Below are 11,753 nucleotides of genomic sequence, written 5' to 3'. Positions count from 1 at the left end.
TATCTAGGAGGGATTTGTGTGCCTCTGCAGGAGAAAATGTTCCAGGTGGAGGGAAGAGCATCCACAAAGGTCCTGAGGGGCATGTATATTTCACCGTGTTTGAGGAATAGCAAGGAGATCCTGACTGAAGTCGGATGATCACAACCGGTGGGGGGATAAGGAACGTGATAGAAACTAACCTTCCACCTTAATCTGCTAGAGATAGACAGTGTAGGGCCGTGAGCCCTTAATGGTACTTTACCTTTTACTATGAGTGAGATGGGAAGCTGTCAGAAGATTTTTAGCAGAAGAGAGACATGATTAGACTAATGTTTTAGGAGGATCTCTCTGGATAGTATGTTGAAAATAACCTATAGCTGAATGCAGGGGGAAATAAGGAGACAATCAGGAGGCTGTTAAAATAATCCATGTGACAGAAGATAGTGAACTGGACTAGACTGTGTCAGTCCACGTGATGAGAAGTGGTTAGATTCGGAATGTATTTTGAAAGTAGAGCCTCTAGCATTTGTCATTGGATTGGCTGGCTGTAGAGCATGCTCACAAAAGACATGCCAAAGATGATCCCAAGGTTTTAGAGAGGAGTAAGTTGTAGAATGCAATTGTCATTTATTGAAATAGGAAAAACTTCAGAATAGCAGATTTCAGGGGGAAATCAGGAGTTTGCTTTGGACATGATGAATTTTAGAGGTCTGCTAAGACATCCAAGCAGAGACGTTAAGTAGACAGTTGGCTATGAGTCTGGCTTTCAGGAGAGAGGGCCTAGATGGATATATAAATTGGGGAATTATCAGAATATACATTGTGTTTTAAACCACGGGACTAGATGAAACCCTCCTTCCCTCCCCCACGTGTGTGGAAATTCAGAACCGAGCTCTGGGGCACTCAAAACTTTAGAGGTCAGAAAGATGAGAAGGAACCACACAAAAAAGATTGAAGAGGAGCTGCCAGTGAGGTGGGGACAACCTAGGGAGAGTGGTATCACAGGGAGAGTGAAGCAAGTACTTCAAGGGGAAGGTGTGACCAACTGTGCCCAATGTTGCTGGTAGACCGAGCAAGGTGGTGATTGAGAATCAACTGTAACTTCTGGAAATGTGAAGGTCTTTTGGAACCTTGACTACAGTCATGGTGGAGTAATAGGAACAAAGATCCAACTGGAATGGGTTCAAGAGAGAACAGGAGGAGAGATTATGGAGACAATTCTGTGAGTGAGTTTTACAGTAGAGAAGAAGACAGGATGGGGTAGTAATTGCTGGGCATATAGGGTGAAGGAAAATGGTTTGGGTTGGCTGTTTGGTTGAAAGATGGAGAGCCGTCCACCATGTTTTCAGGCTGGCAGGAATGATCTAGTAGAGCAGTGTTACAAGTGGATGTAGGAGACGGAGGGAGAATTGCTAAAGGCATGTCCTTGAATAGGAGGGTAGACAGGAGTTTTAGCACACAAGAAGGAGGGTTTCCTTAGAGCCAACCACCGTAGTTCTCATCTGCCTTGTGTTTTGCCGTTCCACAGAGAACTTCACTTGGGGAAATATGAGTGTTTTACTGTAAAGTTAAAAAAAATAATTGATAACTAACTATTTGCCTAATTTATCCCTCACATTTTCCTATGAGTCATTCAACCCCCATTTTACTAATAAGGAAGACTCATAAAAGTTATATGATTTCATCAGGTTTTCAAAAAAGCCAGGTCTCAAGCTAGGTCTGGCTGATTCCAAAGACCATAAATGTTCCACGACATCAGAGCCTAGGATTGCCCCAGAGGGCCCACCAGCTAATAGGGAGAACATCATCTTAGCATGGCAGGCACAGCAAAGCACCACTAACATAAACCATGTACGTTTATGTTGAGGAGACCAGGGTAAGTTAAGTGCCTGGACTCTCTGCAGTGAGGCTTTTGGGGGAGATGTAGCTTGTTCAGTAGAGTTTAAAGGCAGAAGTGGGGAGAGCATCAGTAATTTACAATGTCATGGGAAAGTCCTGAGAAGAGTTGGAGCCCCAAGTAGGGTTGATTAGTCCTGCGGGGATGAGAAGGAGCAAATACTTTCATGAGCTGAAAATGCAGTGACAGAAGTTGAGAAAAACATGGGGCTTTTTTGGGTTTCCAGTCACTTCAGTGGACATTTACTAAGCTCCTCCCATGTGCACAACGCAGGGCTTTGTGCTGGAGAAAGAAAGAAGAGAAGTCATCCTCCCAGGAGTTACTTACACAATGAACAATTCAAATTCAGCGCAAGATTTCTGCACAGATCAGGCAGAGTTCTCCGGAGAGGTAAAGTCAACAATACATAGATAGAGATATCGAGGCAGAGATATTTATTTTCATAGGAAGAGATCCATTTCAAGGAATTGTCGGAGCTGGCAAATCTGAAACGCGTCGGGCAGACCAGCAGGCTGGAAACCCAGGCAAAAGTGGATGCTGCGGTCTCGAGGCAGAATTTTTTTCTTTTCTGGGATACCTCAGTTTCTCCTCTTAAGACTTTCAACTGATTGGATGAGGCCCACCCACATTATTCAGGGCAATCTGCTTAGTCAATCAACTGTCCCCCTTAACCACATTTACCAAACATCATCAGGTTAACACCTGGATTAGTGCTTGATTAAGTCACTGGGTACCATAGCCTAGGCAAGCTGACACATGAAACCAAGCATCACAGCATCCGATTAGTTCCCAGATTTATTCCATAGAAGCCAAATGCAGGTACTTTATTTTAGAGACATTTGCCTTCTAGAATTGCTCTTCTAATGGGATTTTAAGCCGTAGACCAGTGAGAGGCCAGAGGAGGGGCTGTCTCCAAGCCATTGTACTGCTGAGGGTGGTTTATAAAGGTTCTAATTCATTGTAATTAATTTTTATTGTGCAGAAGCAGAAGGTTGGCGAGTGAAAGGGGATAATTTCACAAGTCAAAATAACAAATAAGTAAATACAAATAGTGCCCAAGTTCCCAAGAGCAGAACACCATCCCCAGGTCTCTGTGAGTGAAGCACAGATCGTAACCCCTGTTGCCCCCTCGCCAGCCCTAGCTCTGGGCAACCCCTTCCCCCAGTTTTCCAGGATGCTAAGCTGCCTACAAATGCCTTCGGCCCCCACCTCCCTTTTCCTCCCCCCATGAGACCACGTGGAGGCCCTTGTCCATTAGGTGGAGTGTACACCCCCCCCCCCCAAAAAAAGGCGAGAGATGCGGCACCGAGCAGGCTGGGGAGGGAAGCCCTCCTCGGTGGTGCTGGTTGCAAACAATGAAACGTCTGCACGGAGACTCTTTGTTCCGCTCCACACTCGGAGCCCCGGCGAGCTGAACAGTGCAGGCCCGTGTGCGGGATATTAAGTCTCATTTCAAAGCCGCCGATGCTGTGGATGATGCAGGAGCGGCCGGGCGCTGGGGCTGGGAGGCCGGGAACTGTCCGAAGCATCCTTGCGCGGGTATGAAGACAAGTCGCGGCGCACTGTGGGGCGTTTTCTTTTCAGGGCGTGAGGGAGGAAAGGGGCACTTTGACTTTCCCAGGCAGGAAACCTGTGTTGGGGTTTCTGGAAAGTCTTGAGTAATGACCAGTGTAGATTTCTCGTGGAAGACTCATTTATCTGGGTGCCACTGGGTGAGCCTGGTTTCCCAAGCTTGAAAATTTAGATTTATTGGGTGCCAGAAACTGGACTGGACACCATTTAATAGGCCCATGCACCATGAAGGTGAGGGTTGGGGGAGAAGAGTCAAAAGGGCAGAATGGATGGGGAAGGGACACGGTGTGGAGAAAAACAGCAAAATCTGATTAGGGCCATAAAATTCTAGCTCACAGCAGACGCGAAGTACAAGACTCTGGAGAAGCTGGGGGCTTAGGAACACAGCCGAGGTCAGAGAAATCTGCGGGAAGGCAAAGAGGGAGGGTAGTAAACAATTAGTCTCTGAACTTAAGGAAGGGCCTTGCCAGAGAGAGGGTCCAGGAGGTGAGGCGAGAGACGACAGAGAGACAGAGAGACAGAGAGACAGAGACAGGGAGAGAGGTACCACAGAGTCCTGAAGTCTGTACGAAGACAAACCTGCTGTTAGAAGAAGAGGCAAATGGATAAAAAGCCATTTGCTGGTTCCAAAAAAAAAAAAAAAAAAGGAAAAAAAAACATACATCTTGTTCGGCCTCTTGCTCTGAAACAGAAGAAAAGCTTTGGGATTTATGGAATGTGGATTTACATAGAGAGACTCCGTAATATATATAAATACTCGTGTGATTACTCGTGTAATGTGAAGAGAAAGGCCGAGGGAGGCACATTTGCAGGAGGGAAGGAGCAGAGGGAAGTGAAATCCAAGCCGTGGGGTTTTGGGCCTCATTCTCCCAGTGAACGTGGGGAATTCATACTCCTCCTGGCACTGCAAGTTCTTCATTATTTTTATCTATTTTCTCCCTTGGGCTAGAGGAAGCAGTGTAAAAATGACTCTGCAGGCTTTGAGACCCTTAAACAAAAATCTGTGTAATGCAACACAGCTGATGTGAATCTCTCTACCCAGGAACATAGACGCTTATTCAATATATGTGTCTCCTGTCTGCAAGGCACTGCATTGGATGTACAAGTGGAGAAGTGCATGGTAGGCACTTCATTCATTCATTCATTCATTCATTCATTCAACAAATGTCTGGGAGTTAAAAAGATGAATAAGATTGATCACTTTCCTCAAAGTGCTCCCATTCCTGTGGGGAGAGATAGACAAGTGAACCCACATGTATGGTCCTCTGGAGACATGAAGTGGAGAGCTGAATTACACAGAAGAATCACAGCCTCTTCTCAGAAGGGGTGACTTAAACACAGGTTGTGGGTCCCTGGAACTCACTGGTCTGCAGAAACTCACATTTCTCAGTCAACAACCCAGATGTTTGGGCTGCACGTCAACACACATGTGGCCATTTGGAAATGCCTGGATTTCTGGTGATTATATCCAAATGCCCAGCAGCATTTGGAGAAAGGAGAGCATGCATGTACCTTGTAAATAATGTAAGCCTGTATCATGTAATAATTATTTTGATGAGCCATTCTTCCACAAGGACAGAATTCATCAAAATTCTTTGCTATTTATTACAGATTAGTTTATTACTTTCCCTCAGTTACATGGTAAAATTTATATCTTTGCATGTGGCCAAGGTGGTAGGCCCTGTGGCCCAAGGCAATTAGATAAAGAAATCGGACTGAACAAGGCCGAAGTTTAATAAAATTTGAAACCCACAGCTGTCAGGCTACATGAAGCCTCATGCTCACAAACATGGGGCATACATCACAACAGAACTGTTTAATTTAAGAAGGGCTGGCAGAAACTTTGCATGCCATTTTGGTGACAGGTTTAAAGACGATGCTGGTGCATGTGTGTGTGCATACACAGACTTACACACACACACACATATATATATGCATGTGTGTATATATATATATATATATATATATATATATATATATATATATACGGTACGTTTATGTTGATGTAGGGGTGTGCTAGTGGGAGGAAAGCAAAATTGCAAAGGCAATGCTTCTTTTAAATAATCCTTGATCTCTTCTTATCTCCGTCTCCCTCATCACCTTCTTGTCCCACACAAACCCCTAGACGGCTCAGAGTCCTCAAGCTCCCACCTCTGTAGTCCCTGTCACTTGCATGTGAGCTTACTCTCTTATCCCTTATTCACAGAACTGTCTTTCCCATGGAATCGTTTAATCAAAACAGCAATAGAGCCTAAAGCTGAAAGATAAAGTCCTGAAGATGATAGAATGAGTCAAGGGTACGTGTGCAGGTGAGAAAAACAGGAGAGAAACTTCCCCAATCGGGGTAGAGGGAAAACAAAGGAAGGATAGGTCTGAACCCCGGGATAGTAGTTTTATTGCTACTTCTTCCTACATCGGGCAGGTCACCTGGGATCCTTTGGCCAGTGTTTCTCATTTCTGTCTTCCAGAGCCTTCTGTGATCACCTCAAGTAGAATACGTATCAGACCATATAATCACTTCTGGCCACCTCACTCTCTGGATGGTGAGCTCCTCAAGCAAGGGGACCGTGTCTTCCCAGGGTCTAGCACGGGTGCCTGGCATGTAGTAAGTGCCCCCTGTTGAATGCTTCACCATGAACTTAACTATTCTGAATGAGCTTCTCACCTGCAAAATGCAAGTCTGTCCACTCATCCACCCATTTCTTTACTTGCCATTTACTGGACAACCTGCTAGGTTAAGTGCTGTGGGAAACATACAGATGCATAATCTAGTAGCTTACCTAAAATCACATTCCCTGCCTACCTCCCAGAACCACAGGGATGAACAAAGACAGCATGCGTATGAATGAGCTTTGGAAACTGTACCTGCTACCTGAGGTAAGGGATGCTTTTTATTCTGACTCATTACCTGTACCATCCTGACGCTGTGTGCTTGCCTGGCTCTGCAAGGGTTATTTTCACAGATTCTCCCAGTCTCCCTTCTCCGTAGCTCCCAGCAGATGTATTAAGTGTAATCTTGGAACTAGTCCAGGTTCCCTCTTTAAGACTCAGAATGTTCAATATTTCCTGCACGCAGCAGGCTGCTCTAGCCTGTATGACGTCAAGGACTCGGAAGGGTTCACTCCCCAAGCATCCCTGGTGTCTGGGCCCCAGTCCCAACTTGTCCAGGCTCCATGGAGCTCACTTGGAAAGAAAGCAGGGGAAAAGCCCCAGCAGAGGCTGTACTGCAGCCCCACCAGCTTGTATCCAAGATTACCTGCTCTTTGATTCCCTCCAAAGCACCCGCTAAGGGAGAGAAATCCCATTGCCAACAGGCCCCTGCTTCCTGGAGCAGCCTGAACCCACAGGAGGCAGGTGGAGCATCTGGGCTGACCCACGGCTCAGGTGTGGTTGATGGTGGAATTAGTACCTTTGAGGGGTGTCCGCGGGAAAGTGAGTGAACAGTGGCCAATGGAGTCTCCTGAATGCTTGCCGAGCTAATATCATGGGAGATGGGAGCTGCCCCCACCCCCACTGCACTGTATGGGTGATAAGACCCCACCTGGTTCTGCAGTGAGAACTGCCTCCCTGGGATTGCTCAGAGCTAAATGCCTCCTTTTTCCTACAGCAACAACACAAACAGGATCCATACCCTCCTCCCCACACTGATGTGGGGAAGGAAGCCGCTCTAAGGGATCTTTGGGAGCATTTCAATGGGGACTCATCTCCCCGTCCCCTCTTCTTTCCTCCCTCTTTTCAATTCATTTGCATAACCACTTGCGCAGGCTGAAGGCATGTGACACACCCTGGACTCATGTCTGCATTTAAACAGGAACCGGTTTGGTGCTTTTAAATGTGATCTTTTTCTGACTTTTCCCCATCCTTTGTCTTTCTTTTCCTTTACTCTCCCATCCGCTCCTTACATTTCTTTTCTCTCCAACCCCCTCCTACTTGGTGGATTACAAAGTCACTGACAACCTCCCTCCATCACATATCCACCCTCTTCCCCAACCATATCAGTTCAATTGAACGAGTATATTCCACAGTAGAAAGGAAGGTAACTAAGATACATTGAGTTCTGATGAGGCATCAGGCATAGTGCAAAAACACAGAATACAGACAGATAAGCTCCCTGTACTCATAATGCTCACCTGTAGCCTGGGGACCTGAGCTGGTGCTAAAGCCCCTACCTAAGGCACAGCCTACTAAGGCAGTGAAGGTGAAGGTCTAGCAGAAGAGTAGAGGGTGGCAGAGGGGCCCTTAAAGAGCATGAGATCCAAAGACCAGCCCATGAGGAGATTCTCCCACAGATGGTCACCGAGAGGTGATCACCTTCCCTGTGGGAAGAATTGCAGTCCCAGGTACGAGTTCAATGCTGTAACCTCTTCTGACCGCAACTTTCTTGTTTATAAAAGGGGACAATTCAACCAAATAACCATGTATGTTTTCCAGCTCAGAAATACTTTGTGAATCCTTCCCTGAGCTTTGTTTTGTGACCCACGTTGTAGTAAAAATGTATTAAATGGACTGTGGATATAGGTAAATGTCCGCTGTGGTTTATTCAGGAGACCAGATCCCTGAATTCTTGTCATAATGGTCTGCATTTGGGGCCATAATAGTTTATAATTATTCTCGGTGTATATTCCATGTCCAACTACTAAAATGTGGTCTGCTCTAAGCATTTGAGTCCATGGTATTTGGAAAGACAGACCATTATTCAGTCTGTAGCCATCCTTACTGGAATCCTGTTCAGACAGAGCTTGAGCTGCATGAGCTAATGAGAGAGACCTTTTATCAAACCCTAGAGGTCAGCAGGTGTGGGCTTTATGGGAAAAGTGAAAGAATGGGAGAAATGCTATCACCGTCATGAAAAGGCACTTACAGTAAACTCTGTTATCCATCAAGGGAGAGTAATAGGTTGTTCTGGTAGGTGGTGAATAGAGAGTCTTTATAGATGCTGCATGGATTATCAATTTTCAAAGATTGAAAGAGACATGGAAATACATCAAAAAGTTGTAAATAAATTAGTCCTCTTTGAGGAGTCCAAAACCCTTTGCACAAACAAGCAAGTGAGAATGATCAGATTTGAAATATCATTTTTGCTATTGTCACAAAAACAGGGCTCCTGTTTCCCAATCCTGCTACTTTTGAAAAAAATATTATTACTAACCATGATTTGGGTTGTCCTCCATCCCAAATGCCAGCTACGCCCCTGTTTCTGCTCCGTGCTTTAGCCACGTTTGGCCATCACCATTTCCAGAAAAAGTCTCAGAGTCTCCCATTGCACACCTGTGCTCAAGTGCCTCTTCCTTCCGCGCGGAGGCACTCCTGCTTTCACGGCCCCACTTCCCTACCTGCCAAGCTCAGCAGTGCTCGCTCTCCTGAAGCCGTCCATAATATCCCCCAAGAGATGTGACTGTTCCCTTTTCAGATCACCCACAGCACTTTGTTTCCATCTCCCTTGCGGCGATTATCAGTGCTGTGCTCTTTGGACCACATGAATCTATCTGATCCTGGCACTTCCCTTTAGAGGAAGTTTGACATGTAATCTGCCTGCAGACATTAATGTTCTCATTGGACTTCAACCTCCTGATGGGAATAGAAACCTGGTACTATGTTTTGTTTTGCCTTTTTAAAGATTGTATTTATTTATTTGAGAGAGAGAGAGAGAGAGAGAGCACGAGCAGGGGGAGGGGCAGAGGGACAAGCAGACTCCCTGTTGAGCAGGGAGCCAACTGGGGGCTCGATCCCAGAAATAGGAGATCATGACCTGAGCGGAAGTCAGATGCTTCACCGAATGGGCCACCCAGGTGCCCCCAAAAACATTGTACTATTTATCAAAATTTTTTAAATTTTGAAAAAGTAAATGGTAGTCTGTATTCTGTATACCTAGACAGCTGTGAGCATCTTGAGGGCAGGATCCTACCTAAGCAATCTGTATTTCTGTCTCCCACAGAGCCTGGGATGTGGTGCGGAGCAATCAATGTTTGTTGAATTACACTGAACATAATCAAAGGACACCTTGGCCCGTTAACCTGTTCGCAGAATGCTAGAGACCTAAATGTTCACCAAACTTAAGTCTCCCATTTTCAACTAAAAAAAAAAAAAAAAAAATTTACACTCTACACTGGAAAGTAACAGTGGCATGTGCAATCTCATTTTGAAGGTCAAATAAAAAAGCATCAATAACCTAAAACCTTCCAGGAAATTGTTGACAAAGCCTGCTTTATCATGTTGGCTCTTGGTAGTTGCAGGCATAGATTCATTCCTTCTCTCCACAAATATTACTGAGCACCAACTGTGGGCTAGAAGTTGTTACAGGGTTAGGGTTGCAGCAGTGGAACAAGGCTTCTTAAACTCAGGGACTTTACATTCTCGAGCAGGAACAGGATAAGAAAGTAAACAGATAGCAAACATGATTCGGTGATATAGAGGAAATAAATGAGCATGGTGAGGCGGATAGTATTTTAGATAGGATGGGGGTCAGGGAAGGCCGTTTGGAGGACCTGACTGTTTGGCTTGATGAAGGTAGGTAAGCCATGCAAATATATGAGAGGAAAGTATTCCAGACAAAAGGAATAGCATGTGCAAAGGCTTTGAAGCAGGAGAATCCTGGTGTTTGAGGAAGAGAATAACAAGGAACACAGTGTAGCAGGATAGGATGGAACAGGGATAAGGTTGGGACAAGTGGCAAGAGATGAGCTCAGAGCAACAGCAGTGGGTCAGATGAAAGAACTTAGGCAGTGGTAAGATTTGGATGTTACTCTAAGATGGATGCTTTTGGAGAATGGGCAGCTGAACCGCCATGTGGGCTAGCTGCTATGCTAAAAACAGACAGGAGAAGGCGGGAGTGGTGGACAAGTCTGTAGGCACTAGAGCCCATTAGGAGGCACTACCCTACACCAGGATGCTGGTGGCTTGAACTAAGGCAGCGAGTGGTGAGGGTGAGAAGACGTCATTGGGTCTAGGATGTGTATCTGAAGGCAGAGCTAGAGGTTTTGCTGAAGGATTGGATATGAAGTCTAAGAGAAAGAACTCCAAGTTTCTTAGCCTGATCGACCAGAAGAGTAGGGTTGCCATTCACTGAGGTGGAGTAGATTGTAGTAGTAGGTTTGGGAGTTGAGGGAGCTCCTTTTGAGGTATGCTAATTTGGGATACTGATTAGTCATCCAAGCAGAGATGTTGAGTGGGCAATTAGGCAGCTGAGATTGGCATTCTGGAAAGATATGCAGGCTGGATACAGAAATGCATGAGTTGCCAGCAATTAGTATTTCTATTAGTCTGTTTGGGCTGCCATGATAAAATACCATAGACTGGTGGCTTAAACAACAGGAATTTATTTCCCACAATTCTGGAGGCTGGGAAGTCCAAGATCAAGGTGCCGGCCAACTCAGTTCCATGGTGAGGGCTCTCTTCTCAGCTTGGAGATAGTCGCCTTATTTCTCTGTCCTCACAGGGCAGAGGGAGAGAGAAGAAACCAGCTCTCTGGTGTCTGTTCTCAGAAAGGCACTAATTCCATCAAGAGAATCTCACCCTCATGACCTCATCGTAACCTAATCACCTCCCAAATGCCTCATCTCCAAATACGTTCACATTGGGGGTTAGGAGTTCAATATATGAATTTTGGGGGTACTCAAGTCAGTCTATAGCCATATTTAATGCCACTAGACTAGTGTATAAAAGAGAAGAGGAGGCAGGGCTAGCAACAATCGCTAGAAGGAACTGCCTTGGCAGCGGGGGAGGAGAGATCCAGGGGAGTGTGGTGTCCTCGGAGCCAAGAGAAGAAAGCAGTTCAAAGAAGACAGATGGTCACCTGGGTCAAATGTTGCTGATAGATCAAGTGGGGTGGGGATGCAAATTGAGCATGTATTTAGCAACTGGCAAGTCATGGTGACCTTGACAAGAACAATTTTCTGTCAAGTGATGGGGGTAAAATCCTGAGTGTGGTGTGTTCGAGAGAAAGCGAGACAGATGGAATTGGAACACCTCATATCAGCCACTGTTTCAAGGCATTTCACTGTGAGGGAGAGCAGAGCAGACACATTCTGCTGTAGCTGAAAAACCACCTGGAGAAAAGTCACTGCCTTCCAAGGGGAAGAGTGCTCCAAAGGCCGCTTGGCACTCCCAGAGGATGTGCCCATGGTCTAGAACCTCTGGAAACTGTTCTGCCATCTACCCGCTAATCGCAGAAGAGGGGCGCCTGGGTGGCTCAGTCGTTAGACGTCTGCCTTTGGCTCAGGTCATGATCCCAGGGTCCCGGGATCGAGCCCCACATCGGGCTCCCTGCTTGGCGGGAAGCCTGCTTCTCCCTCTCCCTCTCCCCCTG

This window comes from Callorhinus ursinus, unplaced genomic scaffold (genome assembly GCF_003265705.2).
Source record: "Callorhinus ursinus isolate GAN/ISIS: 27379988/994484 unplaced genomic scaffold, GSC_fseal_2.0 scaffold19, whole genome shotgun sequence".
Classification (NCBI taxonomy): Eukaryota; Metazoa; Chordata; class Mammalia; order Carnivora; family Otariidae; genus Callorhinus; species Callorhinus ursinus.
This window is presented reverse-complemented; position numbering follows the sequence as displayed.